The following is a 17,515-nucleotide window of genomic DNA, read 5'->3' on the forward strand; positions in this document are numbered from 1 at the left end:
ACATAGCTGCTGCCAGGCCCCTAATCTGCCATGGGCCCCTATATACCGCCTCCTCATGCTGCTGCCAAGTCTAGAGTCTCTCATGGGTCCCTGTACGGCCTCCCATTGCTGCTGTCTCCATCGCCACACTCTGCTGCCATGTGCCACTTTCAGGTCTCTTCACACTGCTGGTGTGTTTAATTTTTTGACATAGGGTGCAGGCAGATTACGGGCCTCACATAGCTGCTGCCAGGCCCCTAATCTGCCATGGGCCCCTATATACCGCCTCCTCATGCTGCTGCCAAGTCTAGAGTCTCTCATGGGTCCCTGTACGGCCTCCCATTGCTGCTGTCTCCATCGCCACACTCTGCTGCCATGTGCCACTTTCAGGTCTCTTCACACTGCTGGTGTGTTAAATTTTTTGACATAGGGTGCAGGCAGATTACGGGCCTCACATAGCTGCTGCCAGGCCCCTAATCTGCCATGGGCCCCTATATACCGCCTCCTCATGCTGCTGCCAAGTCCAGAGTCTGTCATGGTCCCTGTACGGCCTCCCATTGCTGCTGTCTCCATCGCCACACTCTGCTGCCATGTGCCACTTTCAGGTCTCTTCACACTGCTGGTGTGTTAAATTTTTTGACATAGGTTGCAGGCAGATTACGGGCCTCACATAGCTGCTGCCAGGCCCCTAATCTGCCATGGGCCCCTATATACCGCCTCCTCATGCTGCTGCCAAGTCCAGAGTCTGTCATGGTCCCTGTACGGCCTCCCATTGCTGCTGTCTCCATCGCCACACTCTGCTGCCATGTGCCACTTTCAGGTCTCTTCACACTGCTGGTGTGTTAAATTTTTTGACATAGGGTGCAGGCAGATTACGGGCCTCACATAGCTGCTGCCAGGCCCCTAATCTGCCATGGGCCCCTATATACCGCCTCCTCATGCTGCTGCCAAGTCCAGAGTCTGTCATGGTCCCTGTACGGCCTCCCATTGCTGCTGTCTCCATCGCCACACTCTGCTGCCATGTGCCACTTTCAGGTCTCTTCACACTGCTGGTGTGTTTAATTTTTTGACATAGGGTGCAGGCAGATTACGGGCCTCACATAGCTGCTGCCAGGCCCCTAATCTGCCATGGGCCCCTATATACCGCCTCCTCATGCTGCTGCCAAGTCTAGAGTCTCTCATGGGTCCCTGTACGGCCTCCCATTGCTGCTGTCTCCATCGCCACACTCTGCTGCCATGTGCCACTTTCAGGTCTCTTCACACTGCTGGTGTGTTTAATTTTTTGACATAGGGTGCAGGCAGATTACGGGCCTCACATAGCTGCTGCCAGGCCCCTAATCTGCCATGGGCCCCTATATACCGCCTCCTCATGCTGCTGCCAAGTCTAGAGTCTCTCATGGGTCCCTGTACGGCCTCCCATTGCTGCTGTCTCCATCGCCACACTCTGCTGCCATGTGCCACTTTCAGGTCTCTTCACACTGCTGGTGTGTTAAATTTTTTGACATAGGGTGCAGGCAGATTACGGGCCTCACATAGCTGCTGCCAGGCCCCTAATCTGCCATGGGCCCCTATATACCGCCTCCTCATGCTGCTGCCAAGTCCAGAGTCTGTCATGGTCCCTGTACGGCCTCCCATTGCTGCTGTCTCCATCGCCACACTCTGCTGCCATGTGCCACTTTCAGGTCTCTTCACACTGCTGGTGTGTTTAATTTTTTGACATAGGGTGCAGGCAGATTACGGGCCTCACATAGCTGCTGCCAGGCCCCTAATCTGCCATAGGCCCCTATATACCGCCTCCTCATGCTGCTGCCAGGTCCAGAGTCTCTCATGGGTCCCTGTACGGCCTCCCATTGCTGCTTTCTCCATCGCCACACTCTGCCATGTGCCACTTTCAGGTCTCCTCACACACTGCTGGTGTGTTGAATTTTTTGACATAGGGTGCTGGCAGATTACGGGCCTCCCATAGCTGCTGCCAGGCCCCTAATCTGCCATGGGCCCCTATATACCGCCTCCTCATGCTGCTGCCAAGTCCAGAGTCTGTCATGGGTCCCTGTACGGCCTCCCATTGCTGCTGTCTCCATCGCCACACTCTGCCATGTGCCACTTTCAGGTCTCCTCACACACTGCTGGTGTGTAGAATTTTTTGACATAGGGTGCTGGCAGATTACGGGCCTCCCATAGCTGCTGCCAGGCCCCTAATCTGCCATGGGCCCCTATATACCGCCTCCTCATGCTGCTGCCAAGTCCAGAGTCTGTCATGGGTCCCTGTACGGCCTCCCATTGCTGCTGTCTCCATCGCCACACTCTGCCATGTGCCACTTTCAGGTCTCCTCACACTGCTGGTGTGTTGAATTTTTTGACATAGGGTGCTGGCAGATTACGGGCCTCCTATAGCTGCTGCCAGGCCCCTAATCTGCCATGGGCCCCTATATACCGCCTCCTCATGCTGCTGCCAAGTTCAGAGTCTGTCATGGGTCCCTGTACGGCCTCCCATTGCTGCTGTCTCCATCGCCACACTCTGCCATGTGCCACTTTCAGGTCTCCTCACACTGCTGGTGTGTTGAATTTTTTGACATAGGGTGCTGGCAGATTACGGGCCTCCTATAGCTGCTGCCAGGCCCCTAATCTGCCATAAGCCCCTATATACCGCCTCCTCATGCTGCTGCCAAGTCCAGAGTCTGTCATGGGTCCCTGTACGGCCTCCCATTGCTGCTGTCTCCATCGCCACACTCTGCCATGTGCCACTTTCAGGTCTCCTCACACACTGCTGGTGTGTTGAATTTTTTGACATAGGGTGCTGGCAGATTACGGGCCTCCTATAGCTGCTGCCAGGCCCCTAATCTGCCGTAGGCCCCTATATACCGCCTCCTCATGCTGCTGCCAGGTCCAGAGTCTCTCATGGGTCCCTGTACGGCCTCCCATTGCTGCTGTCTCCATCGCCACACTCTGCCATGTGCCACTTTCAGGTCTCCTCACACTGCTGGTGTGTTCCATTTTTTGTCATAGGGTGCTGGCAGATTATGGGCCTCCCATAACTGCTGCCAGGCCCCTAATCTGCCATGGGCCCCTATACCGACTCCTCATGCTGTGACGTTGCAACAAGGTGGAATTCAACCCTACATATGTTAGACCGCCTTTACGAACAGCAAAAGGCCATCACAGATTTCCTGATGTTAAAAGCAGATAAAGGTACTCCCTGTGTAACTTAGATGTCAGCCATTGGCAGCTCATGCGTGACACCTGCGCTTGCTCAGGCCCTTTGAGGAGGCCACGCTATTCGTGAGTCGGCAGGACTATGGGATGAACGACGTCATTCCTCTGTTGCACGTCCTGGAACAAATGCTGTTAACAATGGCTGGTCAGGGTGCGGTAGACGTGGCGCACAGATCTCAACGCCACATGGCCCCTGTGGGGGCAGGACTGGAAGAAGAGGAGGAGGTAGAGGAGGACATTGGTGCTCAGGAATTATTGAGTGAAATGGGTGGTTTTTCCACTCAGCGGACAGGAGTGGAGGAGCAGGAGCATCTGGTAGAGGAGGAGGAAGAGGAGACAGAGGACCTAGACGCACCGTGGCAGTATGCTGTGGAGATGGAGGCAGGGAGTCCCTCGCATTCCTTGGCACAAATGGCCCATAGCATGCTCGGTTGCTTGCGTAGCGACAGCCGAATAATAACCATCAGACAGAGGGATGACTTTTGGCTGTCCACCTTGTTGGACCCTCGCTACCGTTCAAAAATGGTGGCCTTTTTCACACCTGCTGAGAGGGAGGCCAAAATAACGTACTATAAAAAACACCTATGTAGTCAGCTGGTCTCTGCCTGTCTGCGCCAACGTCCATCCTCAGACACTGTGGGCCCTGTGCGCTCGTGTTCCGCTGCCATGGCAGCAGGGGAGGGGTGGGGTGGTAGGAGCAGTGGCAGCTCCACCAGCAGCGGCTGCCTCAGTCTGCAGTCGATGATGAGTAGCTTTCTTCACCAGCGCAGTGAGGAAACTACTAACCAGCCGCAGCAGCAGCAGCAGCATCAGGTGGACCTGGAGCAGGACCTCAAACAACAGGCTTAGGCCTACTTGGACAGCACCCTGCCAACCGAGGTAGACAATCCCCTTGACTACTGGGCAACGAAACTTGACCTTTGGCCCCAACTAGCTGAATTTGCCCTTGAAAGGCTGTCATGCCCGGCCAGTAGCGTGGCATCGGAGCGCGTGTTTAGTGCGGCAGGAGGTATTGCAACTCCGCGGAGGACACGACTGTCCACCCAAAGTGTGGAGAGACTCACGTTTGTGAAAATGAATCAGGCGTGGATTAGTCTGGATTTCAAACCACCAGTTCCTGACACAACTGACTAAATCCGCCATGAATCATGCCCCAAACATGTGCCACTTTCAGGTCTCCTCACACTGCTGGTGTGTTCCATTTTTTGTCATAGGGTGCTGGCAGATTACGGGCCTCCCATAGCTGCTGCCAGGCCCCTAATCTGCCATGGGCCCCTATACCGCCTCCTCATGCTGCTGCCAAGTCCAGAGTCTCTCATGGGTCCCTGTACGGCCTCCCATTGCTGCTGCCTCCATCGCCACACTCTGCCATGTGCCACTTTCAGGTCTCCTCACACTGCTGGTGTGTTCCATTTTTTGTCATAGGGTGCTGGCAGATTACGGGCCTCCCATAGCTGCTGCCAGGCCCCTAATCTGCCATGGGCCCCTATACCGCCTCCTCATGCTGCTGCCAGGTCCAGAGTCTCTCATGGGTCCCTGTACGGCCTCCCATTGCTGCTGTCTCCATCGCCACACTCTGCCATGTGCCACTTTCAGGTCTCCTCACACTGCTGGTGGGTTCCATTTTTTGTCATAGGGTGCTGGCAGATTACGGGCCTCCCATAGCTGCTGCCAGGCCCGTAATCTGCCATGGGCCCCCGTACCGACTCCTCATGCTGCTGCCAGGCCCGTAATCTGTCATGGGCCACTGTTGTCGCTTGTTGGCATATTCCGCTCGTTCAGATGCTCCTTCTCCTGCTACTCCTCTTCACGGATTCCGTCAGCAGTCTTTCTTGGAATCCGTTTCCAAGAGACAACAGTTTGCGAGCACGCACCCGACGGTGCAGAAGCTGAACGTCCTCCTGTCCAAGTTGCTGCTGCCAGGCTCGTAATCTGTCATGCGCCCCTGTACCGCCTCCTCATGCTGCTGCCAGGTCCAGAGTGTGTCATGGGCCCCCGTACCGACTCCTCATGCTGCTGCCAGGCCCGTAATCTGTCATGGGCCCCTGTACCGCCTCCCCATGCTGCTGCCAGGTCCAGAGTGTGTCATGGGTCCCTGTACGGCCTCCCATTGCTGCTGCCAGGCCCGTAATCTGCCATGGGCCCCTGTACCGACTCCTCATGCTGCTGCCAGGCCCGTAATCTGTCATGGGCCCCTGTACCGCCTCCTCATGCTGCTGCCAGGTCCAGAGTGTGTCATGGGTCCCTGTACGGCCTCCCATTGCTGCTGTCTCTATCGCCACACTCTGCCATGTGCCACTTTCAGGTCTCCTCACACTGCTGGTGGTTTCCATTTTTGTCATAGGGTGCTGTATGGCCTCCCATTGCTGCTGCCTCCACCGCCACACTGTGGCTCCACACTCTGGTTTTGGCCCCGTGACTGCCCAAATGAGTGAAGTGTGCGGTGATTCTAAGATCGACGGCACTCATCTGCATGTCATACTGACTGACAGTATTATTTCTCTTCCCCAGCAGACTCCAAGGGCATTTAAATTAAAGGTACAGTGTTCTGCACTAATATTAAGTCTCTCTGAAGCCTAGAAACACCCTTTTTTAAGTTAAATTCACAGCGAATTTATTCGACTCGAATCGAATATTGTCCACGAATTCGCCGAATCAGTCGAATCGAATTTTTCATTTCTTCGCTCATCTCTAATAGCAACCCAGTGGGTCAACCCTGGAGGAGGAGACCCACATGGAGCAGTTTTTCTGAATCAATGTAGCCTCTCCAGCTTTCCCGGACTGTGGGAAATTCCTAGAGGCAAAGAGGAAAGAGCCATCCTGTTTGAAGTGGGTTTCCTGAACAAATACAATATCTGCTCGCAAGGATCTGAACTCCGTCAGAGCCATCCACCATTTCTGAATATTAAGACCTTTGACAACAGCTTTAAAGTCAACATTAGGTATATCAGCAGTGTAACCGGAATATGCAAGAAAATTATCATCAATGAGGCAAAACAGAAAACAACAGGGATAGGGAATTAGGCAATTAACAAGGCAAGAAGCCTAGTGTACAAAAATACATCATTCAAAACAAAAGCCGTAAGGATCACAGCTAGAAACAAAGATATCAACAAGGAAAAACACCTGGGAAAGTGGTCATATCTCGAGTCATCGAGGCCGAAGGCCCGACGTTCCAGGGGGCAACTGGCCCATAGTGGCAGTTGCCTACCTCAGAAAAAGCAAAATGGTTATGGTCAAGACATTGCAATACATTTATGGATAATGCACACAAATAACAGAACAGGAGACCCATTTAAGAAGCCCATCAGGTGGCGGAGCTCATCAAACCAGAAAGTCTTGGACGTTGAGGAGTGCGAGAAAACCGCATCCTTCCAGGTTTAGCTGGTGTCCATATCTTACGCGGGGTGGTGGAGGATCCGGATGGGGTTAGAGGTAGCGGAGATGCCTCGTCCGGCAGGGGAGGGAGCCCCAGCTGTTTGAAAAAAGAGTCCGCTTCATGCAGGTCAGGGAGTGTGTCTTGGGCGTTATCCTTGGAGACCACGAGATTGAAGGGGAACCCCCACTGGTAGGGAACATGATATTGTTGGAGATGAAGAGTGACCAGCTTCAGGACCCATCTTTTGGCCAGGGTAATGGGGGATACGTCACTAAAGAGTTGGAGCCTGTCTTCCTTGAATTTAAAAGAGGGCTTATTATGAGTAGAAAAGAGTAGGGCTTCTTTACAGTCAAAGTAGTGGAAACGTACAATAACATCCCAAGGACTGATGCCCTCGGAGGGTTTTGGACCTAGCGACCTATGGGCCCAGTCCAACCGCCAATCAACCTCTGGGACCCTAGGAGCAAGAGTGGTGAATAGGGACAACAGAATCAGAGACCATTTCAGCTATGCCACGAATACGAATATTCTGGTGGCGCTCCCAATTTTCCAAATCCTCCTGCTGGAGCTGTAATTGAGACACAGAGTGTTACAGGTTGGCGTTATACTCCTCCAGAACATAGACATATTGTACCAGTTAGTTAAATTTAGTCTCAAGGTGGTCTGTGCGGTCTCCTATCTGAGTGATCTCCCCACTAAGCTCCTGGGCCAGTTTTCCAACTTCAGCAGAGATATTGGCGGAAATATTATGCAGAAATACTTGTAGCTTGGCTTCTAAGGTGTCAGAGCTGGGATTGTCTGGAGAGCTCCCCAGGGCCACTGCCGCTACTTGAGGACAGGAAACCGGGCCTAGTAAAAAAATGGTCCAGCACCGAGGGCCGTCGGTCTGAAGGAGGCGGCATGGGGGGCTTCCAGCGCCCAATTTTTTCCCATGTAGATGCAGAGCTATGCAAGGACCTGGGAGAATGCTCTCCCAGATCTCTAGCAGCAGCAGAAATGGAACGGGAGAGCCAGTAGGTCCGAGGGACCACCGCACATGTGCCCTGCCCTAGTGTTTTGCTGCTGAACTAGGCCCAATTTGTCCATTTTCCTGTTTGTTTTCATTCAACTGCTGAAGTTGATCCCTTATGCCTTACGGCCTGACCTACTGAGTGAAGGATTTCAACCACTCACACCACAGACATACCTCATTGATGAGCGCCAACATCTTCAAGGGCCCCAACGTAGTCGGCAGAAAATAAATGTTAAGGACTTTATTCAGATTACTTTATCCTGAGGGCAGATCCATATTTGTTATTGCTCAATTACCACAGGCTTCAGCTTAGCCCCTCATTGTGAGAGCTCCCAAATGACCTAGCCCATGTTCAGGTTTGTTACCCATTTGTGTCACTTGCTGCAGCTCCCCTTATGAAGAGAACTATAGTTTAGGCTGTTGGGTTCACAGTGTGTGCTAGAATTTAAAATCACTGCAATTAACTCTGTAAATCTGGTTTTGTTCCTATTACTATGCTTCATGCTGGTTGACTTTAACTTGCCAATATATTTTGATATTTTCCATAGAATTGTGTGCATATTAAAGCATAAAGAAAGATATAATGGTGGTGTCAGTAAGCTTGGGGCCTCAAAAAGGGGTGAAACAGAAACAGAGTACCCAAACCAATCAGTGTCTCTTGCAGGGATAGTGCTACATGGGGAAGGCTAACTATCATCACACTTAAGACTGCACACCTTTCACGTCTATCCTTAGTTGTCATAGTGATCCCAAATATTTATGCAACCCATATCATTAAACCCATGGCTTCCATCCCTATGTCAATGTAGAAAATATTATAACCAAACATAAAATACAGTGTATAAAGCTACTACTAAAATCATATAACATAAAATATATACTGTATGTACAACCCCTGGTATACAAATAAAAATAGACATCAATATTATTTTTATAATTCCCCCATCAATCAAAAACAAAACAGTTCTGATCTGCATCGACATTAAAGGCTATAGGAATCAGAGTTTCTAGCTGGTATACTCACTTTGCCCAATTTTGGGATATATTTCTAAACACCCTATCAATCCTGTAAAACTTCAGCTCTCTTGGGTCTCCGTTATGTATTTTCTCAAAATGGGCAGATGGTAAACTTTTAAAGAAAAATAAAAAGTATAATATATATATATATATATATTTTCTTTTTTTCGGCTCATTCTCTAGTAGATCAGTAGTTTTTGAAATACTCAGAACAGCGTGTCCGGCACCAATGACCATGCCATATTCAAAGTCACTTAAGTCCCCTTTCTTCCCCATTTTGATGTTCAGTTTGAACTCCAGCAAGTCGTCTTCACCACATCTACATGCCTAAATGCAATGAGTTACTGCCATGTGATTGGTTGATTAGCAGTTTGCGTTACCAGGCCATTGAACAGGTGTACCTAATAAAGTGTCTGGTGAGTTTACACTCAAAGCTCTAGTAGTAGACCTACATACTGGAGGTGACATGAGCACTCTAGCATGTACTATAAATGCATGATAAGGCAAGAAATCAACTCATCAATTTTAAAACTCTCAATTATTTTAAGTAATTATATCTCATTATTGTATTATTTTTAAATGCACCAACCTAACATTAGGAGGAAAAACCTTTACCAGAAAAGATTGTAACTGTATTCCTAAATGGTGCATCTATTACTCACTGAGAAATTTCATCCTTCAACAATTTAGACTTTTATGTACAACCTAAGAATTTCTTGGACACAGTGATATCAAAACATTACCTTTGGTTAAAAAAATTCCTCTATACTGGGAACAAAAAAGTGTAACTAGAGCGAAGCTCTTCCCTATTCATTCCTGTAACCATTCTTATTTCTCTTTCAAACATTTTAGAATGACATCATTTTTTCATAAACCTTTCTTCATAAATCTTTTAATATGTACCATAGTTAAAAAAATCAGACCTTAACAATTTATTTTAATTCTTAAAGAAATGCTATGTGGGTACATTTTAATTTATAATTCAAAATTTGAATTCCTTTAGTCTGTTTATAAAAATAGTTTCACATTCTCAGATTCTAAATAGTCTGTAAAAAAAATATTAGCTAGCCTCTGTGAAAATTTAACCCCATGCCTCTCCAGTTACTTGTAAGTAGTATGGATTACCAAACCAGAAAAAAAATGTGACTAGTACAAATTCCATCCATAATGGATGATGACGGCTATTTACTATTTTCTTCAACAAGCAGACATATTGAAAGATAAGTTTGTGGCGAAAAGCAAAAATCCTAAGGTATTGAAAAAAAAAATCAACAACACATTGTTGCAGGAGTGAATAGGAAAAAGCCAAGGATACCTTAATTTTAGATTGTAGCAGAGGGAAATTGGGGATTTTTTTAATTGGTATATTTTATGCAAAATCTAAGTTTTGGAACCACTACTTCCAACCCTAAGGTTATATATAAAAATGCAAAATTGCTGAAGGATTAAATTGCTGCTGGAGTAATATATATGCCAATTAAGAATAATGTTACATTCTTTACTGCTACATTCTTTGCTATTGCCAGTGTGCTGCATGTTAAATATTAGAGCAGAGAGCAAAAAAGCTACAATTGAAGGAATTTTGCTGTCATGTACTTAAACTTTATTTACACTTCTTTTGTTTAATTATGTTTTCATGTACAAAAGTGTCCTCTTGGACAATTTTGTTTTTGTAATGTGCACATTTTTCAGAGTTAATTACGTATTCAATTGTTTTCTTGCAGAATTTTCTTGTTATATTTTATTATGATACATGTACATTTAAGGGAAAAGAGATGGAGGTTTGGGCATCAGTAACTAATCCAATTACCAAAATATGCTTTGCATGAGCTCGACAATTTTTATTGTACAAGTACAGTTTAGCACACTAGAACAGGGGTAGGCAACCCCTGGCTTGGTTGCCATAAGTGGCACATGAAGCCTCATTTGCTGGCATGCAACTCCCTCCCCTGAGAGCAACCCACTTTTTCACAAATGTAGAAGCCGTCTGCATGCCTAGGTGCTTGATTTTATACATCTGTGGCCATGGAGGTGATTGGAACACCTGAATCCAATGATTTGGAGGAGTACTCTAATACTTTTGGCAATATAGTGTGTGTGTGTATATATATATATATATATATATATATATATATATATATGTGTGTGTGTGTGTGTGTGTGTGTGTGTGTGTGTGTGTGTGTGTGTTTTGCTACTGACCCCTCAGCTCTGTGTCATCTACTACTAACAACCTCTGAACTCTGCATCCCCTATTCCCAACCCCTGAACTCTGCCTTACCTACTCTTGAGCTTTTGCATCATGTACCCCTGATCCCTGAACTCTACCTCACTTACTCCTTAACCTTCATGCCTTTGTGTCACTTACTCCTGATCCCTGAACTCAGCCTCACTTACTCCTGATCCCTGCACTCTGCCTCAGTTACTCCTGAACCTTTGCGTCACTTAATGCTGAACCCCTGTACTCTGCATCCCTTTAAGCCACAGCCAGTGTTCAGCGCAGTGAAAATCACACCCATTTTTTCTGCAGTGCACCAAGCCACACTTATTCTCAGCTAGGAGGGCCCAACTTATGATCTTGCACACTGGCCCACTGCTTTCAGGAAATGCCCCTGACCTGAGCTCATCACTGCACATCTATTCCAGATGCTTGTATGTGATATCATATACAAATGTATCTGTAATGGGTGTGCAGTGATGAGCTCAGGTCAGGGGCATTTTCTGAAAGCAGTGGGCCAGTATTTGAAATCACATGCAAGCACCTGGGCTGCATGTGAGAGGCGGGTCAGCGGCGATGAGTGTGCCAGGACAGGTAGCTACACTGTGTGCACAATTATTAGGCAAGTTGTATTTGTGATAATTAATTGCTCTCAGTCAATCCAAAATGTCAACACACCTCAAACTTGAATATTTATGAATGTAAAAGTGAGGTTTTGGACAAATATCTATGTGTGTACAATTATTGGGTAACTATCAGTGTGCAGAATTATTATGCAACTGAGTGAAAAAATGAAAATCTTTCCATCTCACGTGTTTATTTTCATATGTTAAAGTGAGAATAATAAACAAACAAGTCAAAATTTTCAAATAAACATTTCTGACATTTGAAAAAAAAAAATCATTGACCACTATAGCCACCCTTCTTTTCAATAACAGACATAAGCCTTCCATTCATAGAGTCTGTCATTTTCTTGATTTTTGATTTGATTTTGAGTCCATCTTCAACCCTAAAAGGTCCAACTAGGTCATCTTTAATAATACCAGCCCATACCAGTACTCCACCTTCACCTTGCTGGTGGTTGATTCGAAGTGGAGCTCTGTGCCCATTATTGATCCAGCCACAGGCCCATCCCATCTAGCATTTACTTAACAAAATTTCTTTTCATGATTGAGAGTGTGAAGTTTACATTTTTCTTTTATAAAACCACACTCTCAGTTTTTTGAAAGCACACTGTGCTCAAAAGTTTGCCTACCCCTGCACTAGAGTCTCCATAGACTTATTTGTCTTATTCCAAAAAAATGTTTATTCCTCATTTTGGGAGAGTGGCTAGAGCAATGTAAAGAATTCCTTTTTGCCCATTGGCATACATATGTGTTAGGCTTGTAGACTTCCATCAGTACAATGGGGTGATGAATATGCACTCTCTTTAGCATGAATCATGTTTACTTGCCAGTCCCCCACTGTACTTCCACTGTCTGTATTGGTTTTATCTTGGTTCAATAAAGTGGATTGTTTGGAGTGCAGCCGATCGGACTCCCTTTGTTCTCATCTATGCAGCATACAAGCTGGGCTAGCACCTACAAGAGGAGTTGTGCTTGGAGATTTGGAAGTCTCTCTGCCTTGAGCAGCAGTAAACATATACCACCATCAGTGCAGTTTATGGAAACATTAGATTCTAAAGTATGTATATAAACAGTAGTGAGCGTTCTCCTGTGTAGCAGCTAGTACACTCCGGCAACCAAAAGAAACCTCAGAAATACAATAGGAAATAAAAAGTGCAGTGCTTAAAATAAAACTAGGGTAGTGGAATCAGTCTAAAAACATATGAATGATCAAGAAATCCGCCAATGTAGGAAATAGCTGTCGAAAACGGTAGGATTTTTTCTTTTCTTAAGACATAGAACAGAGCCATGCTAATTGTTCTTTTTTGCCCCATTGGCTAACCATGCATCTAGAACAGGCCTGGACTGGCCATAAGGCACACTGGGCATCTGCCCGGTGGGCCGGGACTGCCTGGATAGGCAAGGTGGCCGGGTGGCACATAGAGGGCTGTGCATTTCTCGGTTCCTCTCCTGTGTCTGCCCCGCCCACACTCCGAGCCAGCCTTGTGTCTTATCTCCTCCCTCCTTTCTTTCTTTCTTTCTTTCTTTCTTTCTTTCTTTCTTTCTTTCTTTCTTTCTTTCTTTCTTTCTTTCTCTCTCTCTCTCTCTCCTTCCTTCTTTCCCTCTTTCCTTCTTTCCCTCCTTCTTTATTTCTTGTTATAGGTCTTTCTTTCTTTCTTTCTTCTCTCACTCTGTCTCCTGTTTTCCTTTTTCCATCTTTCCTTTCATTTCTTCTTTCTCTCCTTCCTTTCCTTTCTTTCCCTCCTTCCTTTCCTTTCTTTCCCTCTTTCCTTCCCCCTTTCTTTCTCTTCTTCTTTCTTTCTCTCCTTCCCTCTTTCCCTCTTTCCTTCTTTCTTTCTATACATCTCTTTCTTTTTTTTCTCTTTCTCTGTCTCCTGTTTCTCCTTTTTTTTTCTTTCTCTCTTTCTTTCCCTCCTTCTTTCCTTCCTTCTTTCTTTCCTCCCCTCTCTCTCTTTCTGTATATATATATATATATATATATATATATATATATTTCTCTCTCTGTTTCCTGTTTCCTTCCTTTCTGCTTTATTTCCCTTTTCCTTTCCCTCCTTCTGTATTTCCCTCTTTCCTTCTTTCCCTCTTTCCTTCTTTCCCTCCTTCCTTTCTTTCCCTCCTACCTTTCTACAAAATTTTTTTTAAAAAATAATAAAATTGTAAAAAATTAAATAAAAATCTACTGACACTAGTGGCAGAACTACCAGGTTCGCAAAGGTTGCTCTTGTAACCAGTCCCTAACGTTCCGCCACCGGGCTCTGAGGAAAGGGTCCCCAGGTCTTGGGCTAATCAGTACAAAATGCCCGGGCCTATTTATTGTTCCAGTTCGTGCCTAATCTAGAAGCATACATTTAGCCAATTGGGCAAAAAGGAATTGCTCTGTCTACTATCCTAAAAGAGGAATGATCCCCTTATTGTTGGAATTTGTAATAGAATTGGATATAAGAACACTTTTTGTTCTAAGAAAGCTCTATTGGGTCTTCATAGATTTAGTAGAGGTCTTTTTGGCTTCTCATCACAATTTTCTGGGTTATACTTTCTCATAATTCTAATAAGTCAAAGTACAGTATTTATCTATATATCTTGCAGAGATATGTAGAAGGGTTCTTCTCTTGAGAAAACAACAATATTTACAGCAACAATTGTAAATACAAGCTTACAGCGGCTTCAGCTACAGTACTCGCATCTTGGCCATGACTCTCTCATTTTACCTTGAGGTCAAAACTAAGCCCAATCAAGGTGACACACATCAGGGGGCATAGCCAAGATGCAGGGACTGTAGCTAAAGCATCTGTTAGCACATCAGTGAATCTTTAGCAACTTTAGGGCTACATTCACCCGAGTATATTCACAGAATACAGGTTCATGCTGGAAGAGCTAGCAGAAAATCCTGCTATTATATGCATCCAAAATATTCATGTTTAATTACGTACAGTGCTTAGATGTACACAACTCTTCTAATGACTTTATTATGTGTGTATGTGTGCAATATTTACACACATAGAATAGGCAGGTATGTATGGTCCCCGAAGCTGTGTAATAATTTTTGAGCACTGCTAAACACAGTGTACATTTTCTTTTGTAGACACAGCTATGTGTATGGCCCCTTTGATTTCTAGTGATGTGCTTAGTTGTATACAAAGCTATACTCTGTACATATTTAAACATGGCAATCTAGATACCCAGGTGAATGAGCCCTAAGCTAAAAATGAAGCACACCTCTTTCAAAAGTGCATACTTATGTTTTTGCTACACCAACCAAAGTATAATCCTGTAGAGTGTTACAGGTCATGCACGCAGCTGGTCTCATTTATAAGCCCCTTCATGAGGAAAGTGATATGGGACCTCAGCAAGAAGCCACTCTTCTTTATAGTTAAATGGAATTGAGGTTCTGATAAATGAACTCAGGAAAAACAGTTGACCAAAGGCACAAGTCACAAAGATTTAATGCAAGGATGAGGATCTTTATTTTAGGCATGTGACTGTGATTTACAAATCTGATAGGACATATCTAAACATAGAATAACTGTAATTTATTTTGCACAAGATTCCGGAAGTGCTATCTTCATGAGCCTTGTGAAAAACTGGAACAATGAACTACATATAGTATGTTCCCACGCTCAGGGACAAACTATTTGGTTTCACTTCCCGACCTGTACTAGAAAAAAAGCCAACTCATGTCAAAATGATAGAGCAATACTTTTATTTCCAGTCCCACAATTTTGAAAAAGCTCCTATTTTAAAGTGATTTATATGATATTTTCAAAATATTAAAAAAAAATTGTATTTGGATTTCATCAGGCTTAAAGTAAACAATATGTGAAGGCACTGCAAATAGAGGACATGGTTATAAAGGAAACATTTTAATCCCATAATTACATTAATGTATGTGTAAATAAACACTCATTCTCTTTTTTAGCTATTTTATTTGGCCATCATCTCTTTTTTGCATATAGTGGGGGTGGATCTTTTTAGTAAGTGGGCAGTCTGTTTGTGATCTCACTGTGGTCCAGTAGATTATGTTTTAACCACTTGCCTTCCTGAGGATCTACCCCCCTTCCTGACCAGGCCACTTTTTGCATTACGGCGCTGCATTACTTTAACTAACAATTGCGCTGTCATGCAATGCTGCACCCAAATTAAATTTATGTCCTTTTCTTCCCACAAATTGAGCTTTCTTTTGGTGGTATTTGATTGCCTGTGCATTTTTCCTTTTTTGCGCTATAAAACAAAAAGACTGTTAATTTTGAGAAAAAACAATATTTTTGACTTTTTGCTATTAAACATGTCCAGTAAACAATAGGAAAAAAACTAATTTTGTCATAAATTTAGGCCAAAATGTATTTGCTAAAAAAATCCCAATACCTGTAAATTAATTGGTTTAGGTGAACGTTATAGCGTTTACAAATGGCAGTATATATACTGGAATTTTTTTATTTTTTTTTTACTAGTAATGGCGGCCATCAGAAACTTCTGTGGAAGTCACGTGACGATCGTGACGTAACGCATAGAGCGTGGTGACGTACTTCCAGTAGATGCCATCTTGCTACACCCAGTGTTCTACAGCACACCCATAACATGTGGTGAGAACTGCCTGAATCTATCAGCTTTACTGTGAGTGTTTACTTGGCATTTTTTCCTTTAAAATATGATTAAACAGAGTTACACTATGGAAGTCTCTCTTGCTTGCTTTTTCATGGCCTTGTTATGAGATATATATGAACCTTATGAGCTGTACTGCCATGGTCTGTTGTTGGAGGGAGAGCCAGTATATAAGGAAGCTACCTTGAGGTTATGTGGAGCCACTGGAGCCTGCTTTATATGATATTATAAGGTTATAAGAATATTTGTTAAAATATATTATTCAGATTTTTTTTAACATATAAAAAAGTCATTTTAACATATATTTTTACATATACTTGTAAATGCATACCAAAAATGTAGATTTGTATTTTTAAAGACTTACAGTGTATTTGAAATGTATTTTTAAAAATATTTCTTGTATATTTTGTAATAAACACATTTCAACATGCAGTGTATATATATATATACATATATATATATATATATATATATATATATTGAAATATATTGAATATGGCCGAAATTGTAGCATTTCAAATATATGTCAATATATTTGGGAAGAATATTTTTAAAATATATTTCAAATATATTTTTCTTCCATTTTGGAATATACACACACACACACTTTGGGGTGCACATCCTAATGCAATAGGCTGCACACACCTATGCCTAAAGGCTTCTTGTTGAAGAGGAGTAAAAGAGTGTCCCCGCTGCAATCCCCCTGGAACCCAGAGTTGGTGCAGCAAGCAGTGTTTAGCCCGACCTGCCCAGTGAGCAGAGAGTACTTGGAGAGGAGCTTCAGCCTGAGATGGGGATTGGGAAGAGGCAGAGTAGAGGGAGAAAGAGAGGGGGGTCGAATTGCTGCACCATGGGCCAAAAGTTGCCAGTCAGACTCTGACAGAGACTAGTCTGGACAACGTACTGTACCAACCACTGTAGGGGATTTCCTAAGTGTCAAGCTTTAGTTCAAAAGGAGGGGCACAAATCTACAACTAAACCTTTCTAATTCAAATTAAACGGGCTCTATAGAAGCTGTGTGCACCATAGAGGACATTTCTAAGACAGTTAGGGCATCTTGAGCTTATACAGACAGGATTTGTGTCTGCTGCAACGGTCTTTGATTACAAATCAGATGACTACAATGGGAAAGGAAGAGAAAATTAAAAATACAGCACAGTTTTACTCCAGGCACTGAAGACAGAAGCAAATGGGTAGGTTCTGCTGTAATGCAGGTGTCACCTCTTCCCAACGGGATCACCAAATAGTTGTCTAAACTGCTCTATAGTGTCTGAGGCAGCTGGGTGGAACTGAGAAATCTTGTGTGGAAATCTGATCACAGAGTCTCTGTAAAATCCTCCACATAGTGTGCCTTGCTAACAACTATACAAAACTTACAAAAAAATCAGGGAATTCTGCCTTTAATAGAAAATATTATAAAAACACTCACAATTTTATTTCTGAGCATTTGTATGAGCATAACAAACAGATTAATA

The sequence above is a fragment of the Staurois parvus genome, unplaced genomic scaffold (genome assembly GCF_062004578.1).
Source record: "Staurois parvus isolate SC_StPar_1 unplaced genomic scaffold, SC_StPar_1.0 ptg000884l, whole genome shotgun sequence".
In the NCBI taxonomy this organism is placed as follows: domain Eukaryota; kingdom Metazoa; phylum Chordata; class Amphibia; order Anura; family Ranidae; genus Staurois; species Staurois parvus.